At 37.8% G+C, this 21,112-nt stretch overlaps 2 long non-coding RNA genes across 2 annotated transcripts; both read left to right on the top strand.

Moving 5' to 3' along the window:
- Positions 1-447: 447 nt before the first annotated feature.
- On the top strand, positions 448-1,221 carry LOC112588536 (uncharacterized). The gene is made up of 2 exons (XR_003112907.1): positions 448-706; positions 791-1,221. It is a non-coding gene; the product is annotated as an uncharacterized LOC112588536 (long non-coding RNA).
- A 13,438-nt stretch (positions 1,222-14,659) lies between these two features.
- LOC112588541 (uncharacterized) lies at positions 14,660-15,728 on the top strand. The gene is made up of 3 exons (XR_003112912.1): positions 14,660-14,901; positions 15,379-15,490; positions 15,569-15,728. It is a non-coding gene; the product is annotated as an uncharacterized LOC112588541 (long non-coding RNA).
- The last annotated feature ends 5,384 nt before the right edge of the window (positions 15,729-21,112 follow it).

The raw sequence follows: 21,112 nt of genomic DNA, 5'->3' as shown, positions 1-21,112 counted from the left end.
CTGTGGGAGTCCCAGTACCGTATTAATTTAAAGGTATTTAACGATATGGTGATGATACTATGGATTGAAAATTGCAATCGGATAAATCAGGTAATCTAAATCTTGGTTATTTAAGTTGGTCCACTTGTAATTTTCAATCTATAGTCTAAGCGTAAGACTCCATGCATGCGGTGAGCTCCGGCAAACGGCTGCGGTGACCAATCAGGAGACAGACGCATGCCGGAGCTTGCCGCAACCGGACTTGCGCCTCCTTCCTGATTGGTCATCGCAGCATTTGCCGCAGCTCACCGCATGTATGGAGTCTTAGCTTAATACGGGCGTAAGATCCCTCGCCTGAAAGAAAATATGAAGGAATTGTAAGGAGAATAGAAAGGATCCGCCGTGGAACTTCTGTCACGCGCTTTAAACCGTCAGTAAGTTTTGACATATGTGTAGCCAGGCTTGATAAACTCTTATGGGAAAACTCTGACCAGTGTTTTAACGCCATCTAAAAGATAGCCCCCAGGAAATGTGAACTACGATGCCAAAAATTCAATATGGCGTCTGTTATAAGACTGGTGCGTGTATATGTTACTTATGTTCGCTGAACGCAGCCAACTATATTTCTACAATAAATATTTGAACGTTGTTTAACACTTCTTGTAATTAAAGGAATTTTTTTTGTGTGGTCATCGTCGCTCGCTCCAAACTACCATATATACGGAAGGTAAAGACATATTAACACGCTTGTTATTTAGACGTAAGTATTTGTTACGTTACTTTTTATTTGTAGCATCGAAAATGTTTTCAGCGTACGTTGCGTCATAGATTTTAAAAGAACGTCCCTCTAAGATATTTGAGCATAGATATGGGGAGGACATGTTGTGTTCCTGGATGCAAGTCTGGGAAAGAAGTGCCTTCACATCGATTTCCCAAAGATCCTGAAAGATGCTCAAAATGAGTACAAAGTTTGAAATTGAAACATTTAGAAAATTATCCAAGCAATGAGATACAAAAAAATAAAGTGTGCCATAAACATTTTCGTCTAGAAGACTATAGTCCATGTTTGCATAAACGTGTTTTATTAAATGTTGCGGTTCCTGTATTGTTTATACATAATACAAGTATAGATGCTTGGTGTACACATATCAACAACATTTTATGTAAAAAGATAACAACAGATAGCGATAATTATATGTATAAAGCAGCAATGCGAATATCAACAAAATATGCAAAAAAAAACAGTGAAAAAGAATAAAATAAAGATTGAGTATACATTGTTTTAAATTGTTTATTTTTTTAAAATTGCTTTTTAGTTATTCATTTTGTTCCAAATCCAATAAATTGATTGAAATTTAAATATAAAATTAAATATACTAAAACGAATAAGAGCTCATCTTTATCGATCGGTAAGTTACTTTGCTACGTAGTTCATATATTATTCGGGGTCATCTTTTAGATGGCGTTAAAACACTGGTCAGAAATTTTACATGGAAGTTTAACAACCCTGTGTGTAGCTCTACGTTACTTCAGGCATGCGCTGTAGCGTGGGAAATTCTCCCGATCTTGCAGCACTGGGCTGCATTCCGATATTCATTGCCAGTACTGAAAATCTATAATATATGTGACATAAAGTATATATTTTCAGTACTGGCAGTGAATATCGGAACGCAGCACTGCTCACCATTGCGAATATTAGCTAAAGCCCCGTTTACACATATAGGCTGCGTTCCGAAATTTACTGCCAGTACTGAAAATCTATACAGCGAACAGCACACGGTACACTCGCGGACATAATAGTATGTGCCCGTTTTCTTGCAATTTTCGGAACGCATCTCGACTCGAGAAGAATGAAAGTCATTCTACAATACGTGTCGTAAGTTGTAAGCCGCAAGAATTGGCGAATCACAGTCGATTATTACAAAAATAATCGGCTGTAATTGGTCAGTTCTTATGGCTTACAACTTACGACACGTATTGTAGAATGACCTTGAGCAGAGAGGAAGATGAGAGCGGCCAACACGGCGTTTTCGGCGACACCGATTTTTAGCACTGGGAATGGGCGCTATCTGCATCCAATTTGAGAGGGGAACTACGATGCTACATCCACTTTTAGGTCTCGACGGTAAAACCTGCATCTGGTGGCTGTCCGTGCTACATCCACTTTCAGACAGTTTATGTCCGTGCTACAACCATAATAGCGTACTTGACAAGCACGGTCTCGCGCATTGTTATGCATTTGTAACATGAATTAACATGTTAACATGCACAAAAAAAATAAGAATTGAGATTGTATATGATTAATATCATGAAGATTATATTTTATATTTTTTATCTCCGCTTCTACTGGGAGTAGAGAGTCGTCACTTACGGCAAAATGTAGGGTTTTGGGAGGACTTTAATTTGGTGCCAGAACCAGGCCTGTATCTCTAACCGTTTAGGAGATATCGAAGGTTAAAGTTTTCCAAGCTTTCTCCGTTGATATCTCCGCTTCTACTGGGAGTAGAGAGTTGTCACTTACGGCAAAATGTAGGGTTTTGAGAGGACTTTAATTTGGTGCCAGAACCAGGTCTGTATCTCTAACCGTTTAGGAGATATCGAAGGTTAAAGTTTTCCAAGCTTTCTCCGACGATATCTCCGCTTCTACTGGGAGTAGAGAGTCGTCCATGTAGTCCAAAATGTAGGGTTTTGAAAGGGCTTTAATTTGGTACCTGTCCGAAGCCTGTATCTCTAACCGTTTAGGAGATATCGAAGGTTAAAGTTTTCCAACCTTTCTCCGTCGATATCCAGCCTTCATCCGTCGATATCTCCGCTTCTATTGGGAGTAGAGGGTCGTCCATGTAGTCCAAATGTAGGGTTTTGAAAGGGCTTTAATTTGGTACCTGTCCGAAGCCTGTATCTCTAACCGTTTAGGAGATATCGAAGGTTAAAGTTTTCCAACCTTTCTCCGTCGATATCCAGCCTTCATCCGTCGATATCTCCGCTTCTACTGGGAGTAGAGAGTCGTACATGTAGTCAAAATGTAGGGTTTTGAAAGGGCTTTAATTTGGTACCTGTCCGAAGCCTGTATCTCTAACCGTTTAGGAGATATCGAAGTTTAAAGTTTTCCAACATTTCTCCGACGATATCTCCGCTTCTATGGGAGTAGAGGTCGTCATGTAGTCCAAAATGTAGGGTTTTGAAAGGGCTTTAATTTGGTACCTGTCCGAAGCCTGTATCTCTAACCGTTTAGGAGATATCGAAGGTTAAAGTTTTCCAACCTTTCTCCGTCGATATCAGCCTTCATCCGTCGATATCTCTGCTTCTACTGGGAGTAGAGAGTCGTCCATGTAGTCCAAAATGTAGGGTTTTGAAAGGGCTTTAATTTGGTACCTGTCCGAAGCCTGTATCTCTAACCGTTTAGGAGATATCGAAGGTTAAAGTTTTCCAACCTTTCTCCGTCGATATCCAGCCTTCATCCGTCGATATCTCCGCTTCTATTGGGAGTAGAGGGTCGTCATTGTAGTCCAAAATGTAGGGTTTTGAAAGGGCTTTAATTTGGTACCTGTCCGAAGCCTGTATCTCTAACCGTTTAGGAGATATCGAAGGTTAAAATTTTCCAACCTTTCTCCGTCAATATCTCGGCTTCTACTGGGAGTAGAGAGTCGTCCATGTAGTCCAAAATGTAGGGTTTTGAAAGGGCTTTAATTTGGTACCAGTCCGAAGCCTGTATCTCTAACCGTTTAGGAGATATCGAAGGTTAAAGTTTTCCAACGTTTCTCCGTCGATTTCCAGCCTTCATCCGTCGATATCTCCGCTTCTACTGGGAGTAGAGAGTCGTCCATGTAGTCCAAAATGTAGGGTTTTGAAAGGGCTTTAATTTGGTACCTGTCCGAAGCCTGTATCTCTAACCGTTTAGGAGATATCGAAGGTTAAAGTTTTCAACCTTTCTCCGTCGATATCCTCATCGTCTTCCGCTTCTATGGGAGTAGAGGGTCGTCATTGTAGTCCAAAATGTAGGGTTTTGAAAGGGCTTTAATTTGGTACCTGTCCGAAGCCTGTATCTCTAACCGTTTAGGAGATATCGAAGGTTAAAGTTTTCCAACCTTTCTCCGTCGATATCCAGCCTTCATCCGTCGATATCTCGCTTCTATGGGAGTAGAGGTCGTCATGTAGTCCAAAATGTAGGGTTTTGAAAGGGCTTTAATTTGGTACCTGTCCGAAGCCTGTATCTCTAACCGTTTAGGAGATATCGAAGGTTAAAGTTTTCCAACCTTTCTCCGTCGATATCTCCGCTTCTACTGGGAGTAGAGAGTCGTCCATGTAGTCCAAAATGTAGGGTTTTGAAAGGGCTTTAATTTGGTACCAGTCCGAAGCCTGTATCTCTAACCGTTTAGGAGATATCGAAGGTTAAAGTTTTCCAACCTTTCTCCGTCGATATCCAGCCTTCATCCGTCGATATCTCCGCTTCTACTGGGAGTAGAGGAGTCGTCCATGTAGTCCAAAATGTAGGGTTTTGAAAGGGCTTTAATTTGGTACCTGTCCGAAGCCTGTATCTCTAACCGTTTAGGAGATATCGAAGTTTAAAGTTTTCCAACCTTTCTCCGACGATATCTCCGCTTCTACTGGGAGTAGAGAGTCGTCATTGTAGTCCAAAATGTAGGGTTTTGAAAGGGCTTTAATTTGGTACCTGTCCGAAGCCTGTATCTCTAACCGTTTAGGAGATATCGAAGGTTAAAGTTTTCCAACCTTTCTCCTCGATATCCAGCCTTCATCCGTCGATATCTCCGCTTCTACTGGGAGTAGAGAGTCGTCCATGTAGTCCAAAATGTAGGGTTTTGAAAGGGCTTTAATTTGGTACCAGTCCGAAGCCTGTATCTCTAACCGTTTAGGAGATATCGAAGGTTAAAGTTTTGCAACCTTTCTCCGTCGATATCCAGCCTTCATCCGTCGATATCTCCGCTTCTATTGGGAGTAGAGAGTCGTACATGTAGTCCAAAATGTAGGGTTTTGAAAGGGCTTTAATTTGGTACCTGTCCGAAGCCTGTATCTCTAACCGTTTAGGAGATATCGAAGTTAAAGTTTTCCAACCTTTCTCCGACGATATCTCCGCTTCTACTGGGAGTAGAGAGTCGTCCATGTAGTCCAAAATGTAGGGTTTTGAAAGGGCTTTATTTGGTACCTGTCCGAAGCCTGTATCTCTAACCGTTTAGGAGATATCGAAGGTTAAAGTTTTCCAACCTTTCTCCGTCGATATCCAGCCTTCATCCGTCGATATCTCCGCTTCTACTGGGAGTAGAGAGTCGTACATGTAGTCCAAAATGTAGGGTTTTGAAAGGGCTTTAATTTGGTACCAGTCCGAAGCCTGTATCTCTAACCGTTTAGGAGATATAGAAGGTTAAAGTTTTCCAACGTTTCTCCGTCGATTTCCAGCATTCATCCGTCGATATCTCCGCTTCTACTGGGAGTAGAGAGTCGTCCATGTAGTCCAAAATGTAGGGTTTTGAAAGGGCTTTAATTTGGTACCTGTCCGAAGCCTGTATCTCTAACCGTTTAGGAGATATCGAAGGTTAAAATTTTCCAACCATTCTCCGTCAATATCTCCGCTTCTACTGGGAGTAGAGAGTCGTCCATGTAGTCCAAAATGTAGGTTTTGAAGGGCTTTAATTTGGTACCTGTCCGAAGCCTGTATCTCTAACCGTTTAGGAGATATCGAAGGTTAAAGTTTTCCAACGTTTCTCCGTCGAATTCAGCCTTCATCCGTCGATATCTCCGCTTCTACTGGGAGTAGAGGGTCGTCCATGTAGTCCAAAATGTAGGGTTTTGAAAGGGCTTTAATTTGGTACCTGTCCGAAGCCTGTATCTCTAACCGTTTAAGAGATATCGAAGGTTAAAGTTTTCCAACCTTTCTCCGTCGATATCTCCGCTTCTACTGGGAGTAGAGGTCGTCCATGTAGTCCAAAATGTAGGGTTNTTAACTCGGTTAAACGAACGGTCCGTATCATTTTTCTTTTCTATATAAAGAAATGAAGAGAAATGAGAGAATATAATCAGTACCGAAAACCGAAGACTGATCAATACGTAATTTTCCATCGAATTAACGCGGATAAATGAACGATTCGTATTAATTTTCTGTTTTCTTATAGAGCAATGAAATAGTAAATCAGTACCGAAAATCGAATATCGATTAATACCGTAAATCAGTGTCAGAGAATTGTCCAAGTGCAATGACAATTTGTTCTTATTTTTCAGGTACTTACCCCTTTAATTTACTTAACTAATTAACTCTTTTAAACGAACGATCCGTATCAATTTTTCTTTTCTTATAAAGAAATGAGAGAATAAATGAGTACCGAAAACCGAAGACCGATCAATACGTAATTTTTCCATCAAATTAACGCGGAAAATGAACGATTCGTATTAATTTTCTGTTTTCTTATAGAGAAATGAAAGAGTAAATCAGTACGAAAATCGAATATCGATTAATACCGTAAATCAGTGTCAGAGAATTGTCCAAGTGCAATGACAATTTGTTCTTATTTTTCAGGTACTTACCCCTTTAATTTACTTAACAAATTAACTCTGTTAAACGAACGATCCGTATCAATTTTTCTTTTCTTATAAAGAAATGAGAGAATAAATCAGTACCGAAAACCGAAGACTGATCAATACGTAATTTTTCCATCAAACAAACGCGGATAAATGAACGATTCGTATTAATTTTCTGTTTTTTATAGAGAAATGAAAGAATAAATCAGTACCGAAAATCGAATATCGATTAATACCGTAAATCAGTATCAGAGAATTGTCCAAGTGCAATGACAATTTGTTCTTATTTTTCAGGTACTTACCCCTTTAATTTACTTAACAAATTAACTCTGTTAAACGAACGATCCGTACCAATTTTTCTTTCTTATAAAGAAATGAGAGAATAAATCAGTACCGAAAACCGAAGACTGATCAATACGTAATTTTTCCATCAAATTAACGCGGATAAATGAACGATTCGTATTAATTTTCTGTTTTCTTATAGAGAAATGAAAGAGTAAATCAGTACCGAAAATCGAATATCGATTAATACCGTAAATCAGTGTCATAGAATTGTCCAAGTGCAATGACAATTTGTTCTTATTTTTCAGGTACTTACCCCTTTAATTCACTTAACAAATTAACTCTTTTAAACGAACGATCCGTATCAATTTTTCTTTTCTTATAAAGAAATGAGAGAATAAATCAGTACCGAAAACCGAAGACCGATCAATACGTAATTTTTCCATCAAATTAACGCGGAAAATGAACGATTCGTATTAATTTTCTGTTTTCTTATAGAGAAATGAAAGAGTAAATCAGTAGCGAAAATCGAATATCGATTAATACCGTAAATCAGTGTCAGAGAATTGTCCAAGTGCAATGACAATTTGTTCTTATTTTTCAGGTACTTACCCCTTTAATTTACTTAACAAATTAACTCTGTTAAACGAACGATCCGTATCAATTTTTCTTTTCTTATAAAGAAATGAGAGAATAAATCAGTACCGAAAACCGAAGACTGATCAATACGTAATTTTTCCATCAAACAAACGCGGATAAACGAACGATTCGTATTAATTTTCTGTTTTTTTATAGAGAAATGAAAGAATAAATCAGTACCGAAAATCGAATATCGATTAATACCGTAAATCAGTATCAGAGAATTGTCCAAGTGCAATGACAATTTGTTCTTATTTTTCAGGTACTTACCCCTTTAATTTACTTAACAAATTAACTCTGTTAAACGAACGATCCGTACCAATTTTTCTTTTCTTATAAAGAAATGAGAGAATAAATCAGTACCGAAAACCGAAGACTGATCAATACGTAATTTTTCCATCAAATTAACGCGGATAAATGAACGATTCGTATTAATTTTCTGTTTTCTTATAGAGAAATGAAAGAGTAAATCAGTAGCGAAAATCGAATATCGATTAATACCGTAAATCAGTGTCAGAGAATTGTCCAAGTGCAATGACAATTTGTTCTTATTTTTCAGGTACTTACCCCTTTAATTTACTTAACAAATTAACTCTGTTAAACGAACGATCCGTACCAATTTTTCTTTTCTTATAAAGAAATGAGAGAATAAATCAGTACCGAAAACCGAAGACTGATCAATACGTAATTTTTCCATCAAATTAACGCGGATAAATGAACGATTCGTATTAATTTTCTGTTTTCTTATAGAGAAATGAAAGAGTAAATCAGTACCGAAAATCGAATATCGATTAATACCGTAAATCAGTGTCATAGAATTGTCCAAGTGCAATGACAATTTGTTCTTATTTTTCAGGTACTTACCCCTTTAATTCACTTAACAAATTAACTCTTTTAAACGAACGATCCGTATCAATTTTTCTTTTCTTATAAAGAAATGAGAGAATAAATCAGTACCGAAAACCGAAGACCGATCAATACGTAATTTTTCCATCAAATTAACGCGGAAAATGAACGATTCGTATTAATTTTCTGTTTTCTTATAGAGAAATGAAAGAGTAAATCAGTAGCGAAAATCGAATATCGATTAATACCGTAAATCAGTGTCAGAGAATTGTCCAAGTGCAATGACAATTTGTTCTTATTTTTCAGGTACTTACCCCTTTAATTTACTTAACAAATTAACTCTGTTAAACGAACGATCCGTATCAATTTTTCTTTTCTTATAAAGAAATGAGAGAATAAATCAGTACCGAAAACCGAAGACTGATCAATACGTAATTTTTCCATCAAACAAACGCGGATAAATGAACGATTCGTATTAATTTTCTGTTTTTTTATAGAGAAATGAAAGAATAAATCAGTACCGAAAATCGAATATCGGATTAATACCGTAAATCAGTATCAGAGAATTGTCCAAGTGCAATGACAATTTGTTCTTATTTTTCAGGTACTTACCCCTTTAATTTACTTAACAAATTAACTCTGTTAAACGAACGATCCGTACCAATTTTTCTTTTCTTATAAAGAAATGAGAGAATAAATCAGTACCGAAAACCGAAGACTGATCAATACCTAATTTTTCCATCAAACAAACGCGGATAAATGAACGATTCGTATTAATTTTCTGTTTTTTTTATAGAGAAATGAAAGAGTAAATTAGTACCGAAAATCGAATATCGATTAATACCGTAAATCAGTGTCAGAAAATTGTCCATGTGCAATGACAATTTGTTCTCATGTTTCGGGTATTTATCTTTCTAGTTTACTCAATAAATTAACTCGAATAAACGATTGATTCGTATCAATTTTTCTTGTCTTATAGAGAAATGAGAGAATAAATCAGTACCGAAAATTGAAGACCGATCAATATTTAATTTATTCATCAAATTAACGCGGATAAATGAACGAGTCGTATCAATTTTGTTTTCTTGTAGAGGAATGAAAGAGTAAATCAGTACCGAAAATCGAATATCGATCAATACCATAAATCAGTGTCAGAAGATTGTCCAAGTGCAATGACAATTCGTTCTCATTCCCGAGTCTTTCCCGAGTCGAAATATTAATTCTACATTGATCCTGCAAATTGCATCCAATTTGAAAAATCATTGCAGAATATCTAGATGCGCAATAGTGAACAAGCTTTGTCTTACCTGAACGTTACATCTGGCTACTCTCGCAGTCTCGCCCATGATGAGTCTTCAACAGCGACGTATTCCGCAGTTATTTAATACTCGTTTATCTCGATAATGTATATGTACTTAATCCTTATATTCTTAATTTAAATGAGCAATTTTTGTTGATATTGATTATATATTTGCTTAACAGCGCAAGAAAGAGAACAAAGATAAACACGTAAATAGAACTGTCTTTGTTAGAACTGCGCGTGAGATAAAGGATTTACAAGTATTGTGAACTTTATAAGGATTAAATAATCATATAAGAATTAGAGGAAATGGGAGATGAAAAACACTTTTTATTCTCATCATTCTTAAAGTTCTTTTTTCCTTTTTTCTTCTCTTTTTTTTCTTTTCTTTTTTCTAATGAGAATGATGAGAATTGTAGCTCTTAAAAGAGCTGAAGCTGCAAAAAGACAACGGTTATGTCTAATAATGCTGTTTCACTAATAGAGATTTTAATTCAGATTCGGTACAATAAGAAAGATAAACAAGAATGAGAAACGGACATTCTAGCAGATTCTAAAGGGAAACAGCAATCTGAGCATTATTAGACGAATAAAAATCAACACTTGTAAAATTTATATCAGATTCTAAGATCATTATTCATAGTTTTTTAAATTATGTGCAATTTTTCATTGAGAATATAATTACAAATTTGTATTCATAAACCTTAGCTTGCCTTAGCAACCTTGCTTGAATAGACATTCATATTTTATGAGAAAAGTAAAGTAGAACTCATGTTACGTGAAATTAGGTTAACGAATAATCAAATCTCAAGCTATTTTATTATTTTTCAGATTATAAACTATGAATGCTGATCTAATTTCGACTCGGGTATGTCCTTACTTCGAGTAAGGTCCGTTAAAATCAGAAAAATCCTGCGTAATAATAATGACTCGAGGTACCTCGAATACCATATATGATGTATCGCTGTCCACGTCTCTCGGCGCGCTCCAAGTCTTCTCTGCATCCTGACTTCTCGATCCGACGTCCTCCTTCTGGTTACTCCGTCGCAGCACCCCCGGATACTCCATCGTAGCACTGGCGACGATACTGACTCTAGCTCTAACACTCGCGCAAGTAAGATTCGGGGACAAAGAAACGCGTATTAACCGATTACTCTGCGTCGCGGTATGCGCGTCGTTCGTCGTCCCGAGGCGCAATGTCCTTTCCGCAATCACGGAGTCATATATAAGCGTACGAAAACAAACAATCGGGAAGGCACGGTTACCCCCACCAGTCGCTGACCTTGCCGATCAGTGTTGATGCCTGCGTCGTCCGTTAGCTGAAAATGAAAACAACTCGTGTTTTCAAAGAATGCCTGTGAGAGACTCGCTTCAAACTTCACAATACTTGTTTACGTCTGTTCCAAGAATCATATTACGCCGAATTCAAACTGTCTCTATTGACATGACATAGACGAGATCTGCGATCGCATCATTGATCTTTCTTTGGACAAGAAAATCCTGAGAAGAACGCTGTTCGAGAATATCACATTTTATGTTTCAGGTGCCTTGCAGATTATCGAATCCGATGTAACAGATCAGCGGCGCGATTCTTTAACTCGTCATTGGAGTTAACGACACCTTCGTTATCGTTGCGCAGCTTTTCTATACCGTAGAAAAGCTGCGCAACGATAACGAAACTGTCGTTAACTCCAATAACGAGTTAAAGAATCGCACCACAGGGAAAGTATGAATACGTCGCTATGAATAACACGCGTGGACACGGAGTACTCCAAGTCAATCACGTTATACGTGAAACGTACGTATATTTAATATTATATAAAACTTACCTTTTTAAACAAAAAGGTAAAAAAAAGGCGCCAAGTACAAGCGTAACACGTATTGTGTTATTTTTAGAAGTATCAAACTCAAATTATTTTTTTATTGTATATATGTGTACATAAGTTTTTTTACAAGTAAAACTTATAACTAACCTAACATAACATAACTAAAACTCATTTAATACATATATGGCAGCATTTTTATTATAATAAAATGTTCTTGTAAATTCTCTTTATACATATACGGTATAATGTTTCATTTCAGTTTATATAGTATTATAATAAATAAATTATAAACCTTCATTATAGAATATATTATAATAAAAATGCTGTCATATATGTATTAAACAAGTTTTAGTTCGATATAGTTTTTGGTGCAGCCGCGCCAAGATTTTATGAACAATTAAACCTACGCGTAAGTTAAAAGTGCGTAAGCTGCACGCACTGTTATTAAAACTTACGCGTAATTGAGCACGCACAGCGCGCGATATAAAACGCATTTGCAACTTACGTGTGGGTTTTAATAACCGTGTGTGCAGCTTACGAGCTTTTAATTTACGCGTGGGTTTTAATTACAAAAATATGAATAATTTATCAAATTAACCAAAACTATTGGTTATTATGCATAATAACCGGTTGTTATGCATAGTAACTGGATTTATCACTTTAACCGTAACATGTACAACAACACAATAAATAGATAGACAGACAGAGATTGACGAGAGTAATTGCAGATTCATAAAGTGTCTATGATTACTAGTCGGATGATGACGGATCGTGAATGCTGAGCGCGAAATTCCGACTTCTTATTCCCGGAAAATTCGTCAAACGTCAAACGAAGGGCAAAAAGTGTCGTCGCTCGCGAACCGATCAACACAATCGGCGCGATGTAAACATTGCGGGCATCGGCGGCGGTGAATTCTTCAAAGGGGTTAGTAAATCCCTTTTTATTCGTGTACTTTAAAATAAAGTATAAACCTATTACAATAATAGATATTTTGTAATATTGTCACATATAATCACATAATCTAATGATGCCTGTAGGTTTATTACATAGAGGATTACAACAAGATCCAAGACGCCCAAATAATAAAGAAGGCGGTGACTCCACGCTGGAATTAGGAGAATTAGAACAATTATGTGTTAACAATGATGCAGAAATATCGTACAATGTAAGTTCCAAGAATTTTCCCCTGTATTTCAGTCGAGTCGCTTTTTCAGCTATGTAAGAGTTACAGTTTGAATGAATACAGTTTGATCTCTTCGAACGTTTCGATAATTTCTGCGAGCATCATGGATGTGAGAAGATATCTACATTGGTACTACTATTGCGACTGCTACTATTGCGTAAGCGAATGTCCTGAGCCGTGGTCCGATCACACAAAGTGCTGCATAGAAATGGGTCTAGATGAGTGGAATGTTATTGACACGTGGTTGGCAGATATCATTGCTTCTTCTATAGAAGATGGCTGTTGCTGGAACAATAAATCATATATAAATATATAACCGAATCGTAATTATCGTAATGCAGCTTAATTCTCTTAATTAAGTTCGTATTTTACCTTTTTCGGATGTCCTTCGGAGTATAAGACTTACATCGGATGATTCTTGTCTGTTCTGTGTTCCCTCATTTCCATTTAATACTGGAGTATTCATTTCATCTGAGTCTGTATTATTATAATATGTCTCACCGCGTATATTTCATTTCTCGCCTTTCGTCGTGAGTCACTGCGCAGGCGTGCTCCACAGGCGGAGCAGTGACTCTCATTCTTCTCGAGTCAGGATGCGTTCCGAAAGTTGCAAAAAAACGGTCACAAACCTTTATGCTCGCGAGTGTACGCTATTATGGTTGTAGCACGGATATAAACCGCCTAAAAGTGGATATAGCACGGACTGTCACCATATGCAGGTTTTACCGCCGAAACCTGAAAGTGAATATAATCGTAGTTCTCCTCTCAAAATGGATGTAGATGGCACCTTTTCCCAGTGCGGAAAGTCGGTGCCGTCGAAAACGCCGTGTTGGCCGCTCTCACGTTCCTCTCTGGGTGCTTCCGAAATGTCCAGGGTTGGGTCGAGTTAAGTAAAGCCAGCGGCACACGGTGCTTGTTTTTGTGCTGGATTGCTTGCTGGATAAAAATACTGCGTTCTGATTGGTGCATTTCCATCCATCTTCGAAAATATACCAATCAGAACGTAGTATTTTCATCCAGCAAGCAATCCAGCACGAAAACAAGCACCGTGTGCCGCTGGCTTTATGGAGTGAAAATGATTAGCGTTAGAAGCGCTCTCTGAGATGGGACATGGGATTCTGAGATGTAAGAAATCGGAACTAAAGCCAGCGGCATACGGTGCTTGTTTTCGTGCTGGATTGCTTGCTGGATGAAAATATTGCATTCTGATTGGTGCATTTCCATCCATCTTCGAAAATATACCAATCAGAACGCAGTATTTTCATCCACAAGCAATCCAGCACGAAAACAAGCACCGTGTGCCGCTGACTTAATTTGTGGCTGCCATATTGCTACAGTTGCGTTCGCTTTAATGCTTTTCAATAAAAAAAAAAAAGTGTTAGAAGAGGTGTTACAAGGAAGAAGCACGAGAAGAAGCAGGTGCGAGAAGGAAAAACTTGGTAATTATCCAGTTTAGGGGCTCCGCCTTAGAATTCGATAAAAATAGACTCAATCAATGCGTTTTTTAATAAGGAGCAACTTTTTCCTCTGCGAAAATTGTCGCTCTTCACTGCGAAACGAAATAAAAATAGTTAAAGTTGACTGGTATAATAGGTTAGGAAACCTGTCAAGATTCCGGATGGGTTCGCAACTTTCCACGCGCAACGAGAACGGGAGGGTGCGGGAGGGGGGCCCCCCTCGCACCCCGCCGTGTGTGTGTGTTTGTACATATGTTTGAGGCATTTTTATTTATTAAACCAACGAATATTGTACACTCATTAATTTAGTAAAGCAGAAAATTTTAGTACAATTTTAATAAGATAAATTTAAAAAATTAAAAATAAATGTGGAATCGATAGTTATGATCTTTAATTGTTAATAATTTTTTTATGACGAAACTGATAAGTTAATGACATTTGATGAAAGATATTCACCTTATTAAAATTGTACTAAAATTTTCTGCTTTACTAAATTAATGAGTGTACAATATTCGTTGGTTTAATAAATAAAAATGCCTCAAACATATGTACACACACACACACACACACGGGGGGTGCGAGGGGGGCGCCCCTCCCGCACCCTCCCGTTCTCGTTGCGCGTGGAAAGTTGCGAACCCATCCGGAATCTTGACAGGTTTCTTAACCTATTATACCATTCAACTTTAACTATTTTTATTTCGTTTCGCAGTGAAGAGCGGCAATTTTCGCAGAGGAAAAAGTTGCTCCTTATTAAAAAACGCGTTGATTGAGTCTATTTTTATCGAATTCTAAGGCGGAGCCCCTAAACTGGATAATTACCAAAAACTTTTAGTATTACTGCCAGTAATGACAACCAAAGTGTAAGTTTTGTTTTTATATATTGTATTGTATTTATATATAAATATTATGCATTAGTATAATTGTCCACTTTTTACTAACAGAGACTAATAAGTAAAAAATAAAAGTAAGCTTTGCAATATACTAACATAGCAAGAGCAAGTTTGATAAAGATTGCAGAAATTCTTAGCGATGCATGCCTGCATGAAGTTTGTGCTTAGTTTCTACTGTTAATCTGCTGCTAAAAAATTTGATACACCTTGTGAACGAGCTATTTTAGCAGATTAATGACTGAAAACAAAAAGAATATGTTATGACTATCCTTGAACGTAATGTCAAATCATGTTATATTAGCTGGTTGCTTTTTGAACATGAGCTGCATGCAGACATAGATAGCTAAAATTTCTTCATGGAATCTACTCTATATATATATATATATAATTTATGAAGATATTTATGTACTCTCTTTCTCTCTCTCTCTCTCTCTCTCTCTCTCGCAGAAGGACTACAAGAAGACTTCAACAAGGGAAGAAGAAAAAACAAGAAGAAACAGTTACTCAAGAACCACCAAAATCTTTTCCCTGTTAGCGACAAACAACTTGTTTTATTTGAGTATGCGTGATACTGTAATATTGTGTACTGATGATGCAAATATCTGTTTAACTAAATACAGGTTTATATTTTTTATAGGTCTCATAACAGTGAAATCAAGATGGCACGAGTATGTTGTGTACCAGGATGTTCGACAGAGAAGACAGCCATCGCATAAATTCCCACGAAATGCTGAACGTAGGCTACAATGGTTCAAGAATTTGAAAATGGAGCCAGTGGAGGGACCTGAGGAGAAAAAGTTATGAGTATGCTACAACCATTTTAGGGACAGCGATAATATATATAATTTTATTACAAATTTCTTTTAATATTACTATAAAATTTAGTATTATTAACAAATTATTGTCCTTATATTTATGTTTAAGGTATTAATATTTTCTTTATGTATACATATTTACATTTTTTTCGTCAAATATATACATTTCACACATTATTTTCTGCATTTTTACTTCGCATTAATATTCCTCGTATTTCCTATACAGGGTGTCTCAAAACTTTGGGACACGGGCTCCGTAGGGACATAGAGCTAAGTGAGAAGAACAAAAAAGTCTTCTACCATAATGTGAAAATCGTAATAGTTTTTTATAATAACCGCGTAAAGTTTGGCGTTTTCCACGCCCATCGCGGCCTATAGACGCTCCGCGGCAAGCTGTGTGCATAGGAGCTGAGCGATAAAGTGGCAAGCTGTGTGCATAGGAGTTGAGCGATAACGCGGCTCGCGCTGACCATCGCGCGGCGTCAAAGCGCCATCGCGACAGTCAGCGCGAGCCGCGTTATCTCTCAGCTCCTATGCACATAGCTTGCCGCGGAGCGTCTATAGGCCGCGATGGGCGTGGAAAACGCCAAACTTTACGCGGTTATTATTAAAAAACTATTACGACTTTCACATTATGGTAGAGGAATTTTTTGTTCCTCTCACTTAGTTCTATGTCCCTACGGAGCCCGTGTCCCAAAGTTCTGAGACACCCTGTATATACTACACGCACATACATGTTAATATGTGTGCATAGACAGCTGTACATACACACACATTGACATATGACGTCATATTGAATTTAATACCACCGAAGAAATTTCAGAGAGCGCCACAAACGTTGGACGCTAAGGCCCAGTTCCACAACTTGCTTTAAACTCCGTTTAAAGCAAGTTGTGGAACTGGGTCTAAATATATACGGGAGTTCAACGGCCCTGATATTTACACTACTACTTATACACTTTTTAGTGCTATGCACCAATTACATCACTCGGTACAAACATAATTTTAGTTAGCATAAGGTGTACACTCAGAGGCAGATATGGTGTCCCTCGGCAATGCCGTATACGCCTGTAAAACAATCGAAACCGATGACAGGCATATACGTATACGCATATGGGCGTACTGTACAGCGCGAAAGAAGCGAAGAAGGAGAAGTGGTGGGAGACGTTCCGATGTTGCATCCTTATCGCATGTCGCACGATCGAGAGAGAAAGCATTACCAGACGTGGTACGGTTAATGGTGTCCCCAATAGCTGTCTCATTCACTCTACGCTTGAATGCAGGCAATATGAGTGAGACAGCTATAGAAACACCGCGCTGTCTCTATAGGTATCTCGCTCGCTCTAATAGCCATGTATCGCGCTTTCCTCTTTTCTTCTTAGCAAAAATGCTGATTAAGGAGGCAATCCTGTCTGTAGACCAGAAAAATAAGCTATTTTCGCGAATTTTTTTTTCGGAAACTAAGCAGACGATTGATTTCAAACTTGATAAAAATAATAATATATATTTTATTGATGAGAATGAATTTTTATAGCGTTATATGAATAATAATGTAGCAAATATACAAAAAATGACGTGACGTGTTTAGGCGCGCGCCGTTTCACGGTTCCTATAAAATCTCGAAATACGATAGACTGGGACAAAAACGCAAGTAAAATAATTAATCTACGAACTTGCCGCTAACTCGTTTGAATTAAGAAAATAAAAAACGAACTACTTTTTTAATATTTTAAGGCATTTAAAAATTATATTTGAAAAATCGTCATAAATATCGATGATTTTACGTTAAGAATATTTTATTTGCAAGAAAACGATATTTTATAAAATTTACAAAAAAACTTATTTTATGCCGTAAAATATGTCAAATTGTGCAATTCTTTTTAGACGCAACATATTTTTACTTTTGAAAAGACTATGAGAAGGAGGGAGAATAAATGCAACATCTTCCTTAAAATGTTTAAAATATAGGCTCCGCTCTTGAAAATATAAAAAAAAAATTAGGAGACATTTAATAATAATAAAAATTACAATAATAATAACGAGACGCTATATAGCATCTCCTGGAATCAGAGAAAAAACTTTTTTTTATATAAAAGAGTCGATCGATCGACTTCAGCATCTAATTACATATTCGAAACATGTCTATCTATCGTGTGAACTAGCGAAATAAAAAAATATTAATTTTTTATATGCACCGCGCTATCTCTATAGGTGTCTCATTCGCTGTAATAGCCAATGGCATTTATGCTCGCAATTTGACATATCTTACGACATAAAAAATGTATTGCGCTTTTCTGTTTTATAACGCCATAAAAATTCATTCTCATCAATAAAATATATATTATTATTTTTATCAAGTTTGAAATCAATCGTCTGCTTAGTTTCCGAAAAAAAAAATTCGCGAAAATAGCTTATTTTTCTGGTCTACCGACAGGATTGCCTCCTTAATCGGCATTTCTGCTAAGAAGAAAAGAGGAAAGCGCGATACATGGCTATTAGAGCGAGCGAGACACCTATAGAGACAGCGCGGTGTTTCTATAGCTATCTCACTCATATTGCCTGCATTCAAGCGTAGAGTGAATGAGACAGCTATTGGGGACACCATTAACCGTACCACGTCTGGTAATGCTTTTTCTCTCGATCGTGCGACGTGCGATAAGGATGCAACATCGGAACGTCTCCCACCACTTCTCCTTCTTCGCTTCTCTCGCGCTGTACAGTACGCCCATATGCGTATGCGTATATACCTGTCATCGGTTTCGATTGTTTTACAGGCGTATACGACATCGCCGAGGGACACCATACCTGCCTCTGAGTGTACGTTCAGCTGATCGGAACGAAGGTAAAGTTGATGAAAAGCAAAATAAGTTGACTGAAAGTTAAACTCCGTTCACAATTGAACGCAGTTTACAGGAACTCAGAATTGAACCAATTTGGAGGAAACGGGCATAAGAGTGTCGTGCTTGAACCACGAGCACCATTCTTCCTCATTTCCCTAAGAACGATAGTGCTTAAACCACGAACACTGTTCGCCTTTTTATTCTTTAAACTTAACCACGTCTCTTCTATCTACCCTATTATAGATATTGTTAAAATAAGTATTACCAAAAACTTCTTATGCCGAAAAGAACAAGGAGAGCCGGACGGCGGATTCAATTTATACGTCTGTTAAAAAGTTATTATAACCCAAGCACGCTCGACCTGGCTGTTTTCAAAACAGATTCATCAAAATCTTCGGTCCTGAGAATAAAATCTGAAATAAAGAGAAATATATTTGAAGTTAAATTCAACACTAGCGAGTGTTACGTCCTGCGGACTCCGCGTTTTCTAGATTCTTTTATAATAGAGCGAATTGATTTTATGTTGCTCGCTATAGTTCAAATGTTATATTCAACGAACATGTTCCGCGACCCTTCGAGCACGATGACGCCACATACCGATCTCTCTTTTTTTATCTCCCCCTAGACCAAAGTCCTCTAGTTGTTTGTCAGAAAGATCCGCTGAGTCACTTTCCGGACTGACTAGTCGATATCTGATTTCGTTAATCCTCACGAACTCACAACTTTTCCACGTCCCGTCATGACAATTATCTTAGAGATATTGCAACATATCTCCAAAATCCCTTTGGAAATGTTATCAACAAAAGTTCCAATAAACCTTAGACTCCTGACGCAACTCTAAAACCCCACCTCCGAAAATGTCAACAACAAAGTTCTAACAGATGGACATGGATCTTAGACCCCTGACGCAATTTCCACCACCCCATCCTCTCAACCGAGCTAACGTTTTGAGAAAAGCCAAAAGGCCAGCTCACTTCTCGACCGACCCGCAGCCAGAACAGAAGCTTCTCTCCAGCACCCCTTCAGGGTCTCCTAACAATCTAGCCTACTAGCGGCTTAGACAGAACAGTATTTCTTCAATCGTTAATTACTCTGTGCAACGATCTCGTGCATTCTTGGGGCATTGCGAGCGATCCTGCCGAAACCAGCTTCCTATTCTTGGCGCAAAACTTGGGTCCATCCTCACAGACACCCAGCAATTACATTTTTCATTGTCGACTAAGATCAGAGAACCAGCAGTAAGTTATTTATATTTTCTCCTGAGTGCCCTCTTTTTTATTTTTCATTTTTTTTTTCATCTTTTTTTCTCTCTCTTTTCTTTTCCTTTCCTTTTTCTTCCTTTTTCCTATCCCCCTTGGCATTCCTCCTTAATTGTAAAATCCAGTGTCAGTGGCCCAATCTTTTCGATCACAGTCGGACGTAACAAACACGGAATTTTGCTCAGACCGCGATTGTTTATACATTTATATACGTACACATTATAAAATCGTACAAATTTTATTTCATTGTGAACTTCCGCTTAATCATCAATAAAACAAATTATTTGTAATTATAAGCCAATCACGTTTTCCAACTAATTATTATCAACAAAAAATTCTCCCTTCCCCCAACTGTCGCTCACGGTTCTATCCCAGGTCCTCAATTCTGTACACGCTTACCGACAACTATCGATATCGTTAACGGAGTTGCGCAGGTTTTCTACGATATACAAAAGCTGCGCAATAGTTAACGACACCGATAGTTGTCGGTAAGCGTGTACAGAATTGAGGCCCTGGTAAAAGGATTCAGTTTCTTGACCTAAATAAAGGACCACCGACGTACGTCCGCGCCAGATAAAGGGTCATTCCGATCCTTGATCTGCACCGTAGACTTGCGAGTACGTCGGAGATTGTGAAAGCAAGCGTTAAGTTGCGTTCCTCCTCTAGGACGTAACACGAGAATATTATTATTTTTAAACCTAACAGTAACCCACCTCCAAAGGTAATAGATTCAAATAATAAAGATTTGGACAAGAATAGCGCTGATCCGAAGTAAACTAAACGAATCTAGACATTGCATGTTCTATGCTTGTCCTGGGTACCTATCATGGAACTCGTCGGAATCGATTCCGATCGGAATAATTCCGTTTCCCCTAGAAAAGACAATAGAAATCTAGGAAATAACGGAATAAATTCGATCGAAATCGATTCCGACAAGTTCCATAAAGGTCATTCTACAATGAGGTTGTAGTAGTATGCAGTAGGCAAATTGATCAATCACAGTCGATTTTTCTTCGATCGTGAAGAGAACAATCGATCGTGATTGGTCAATTTGCCTACTGCATACTACTACAACCTCATTGTAGAATGACCTTAATAGGTACCTAGGACGTAACACTTACTACACCTATTGTAAACCTGGCCTTAACCTCAACCGCAACCAAGCTTGCAACCTGTATGGTATGGTATGGTTTTATTGTGGATGGGACCTGATCGACTAAGTTGCAATTAAACACAATCACTGGCTGCGTTCAGAAAATACAACGGT

This window comes from Harpegnathos saltator, unplaced genomic scaffold, assembly GCF_003227715.2.
Source record: "Harpegnathos saltator strain DR-91 unplaced genomic scaffold, Hsal_v8.6 scaffold240, whole genome shotgun sequence".
In the NCBI taxonomy this organism is placed as follows: Eukaryota; Metazoa; Arthropoda; class Insecta; order Hymenoptera; family Formicidae; genus Harpegnathos; species Harpegnathos saltator.
Note: the sequence above shows the minus strand (reverse complement) of the source record. Positions and strands in the feature narration are given on the sequence as shown.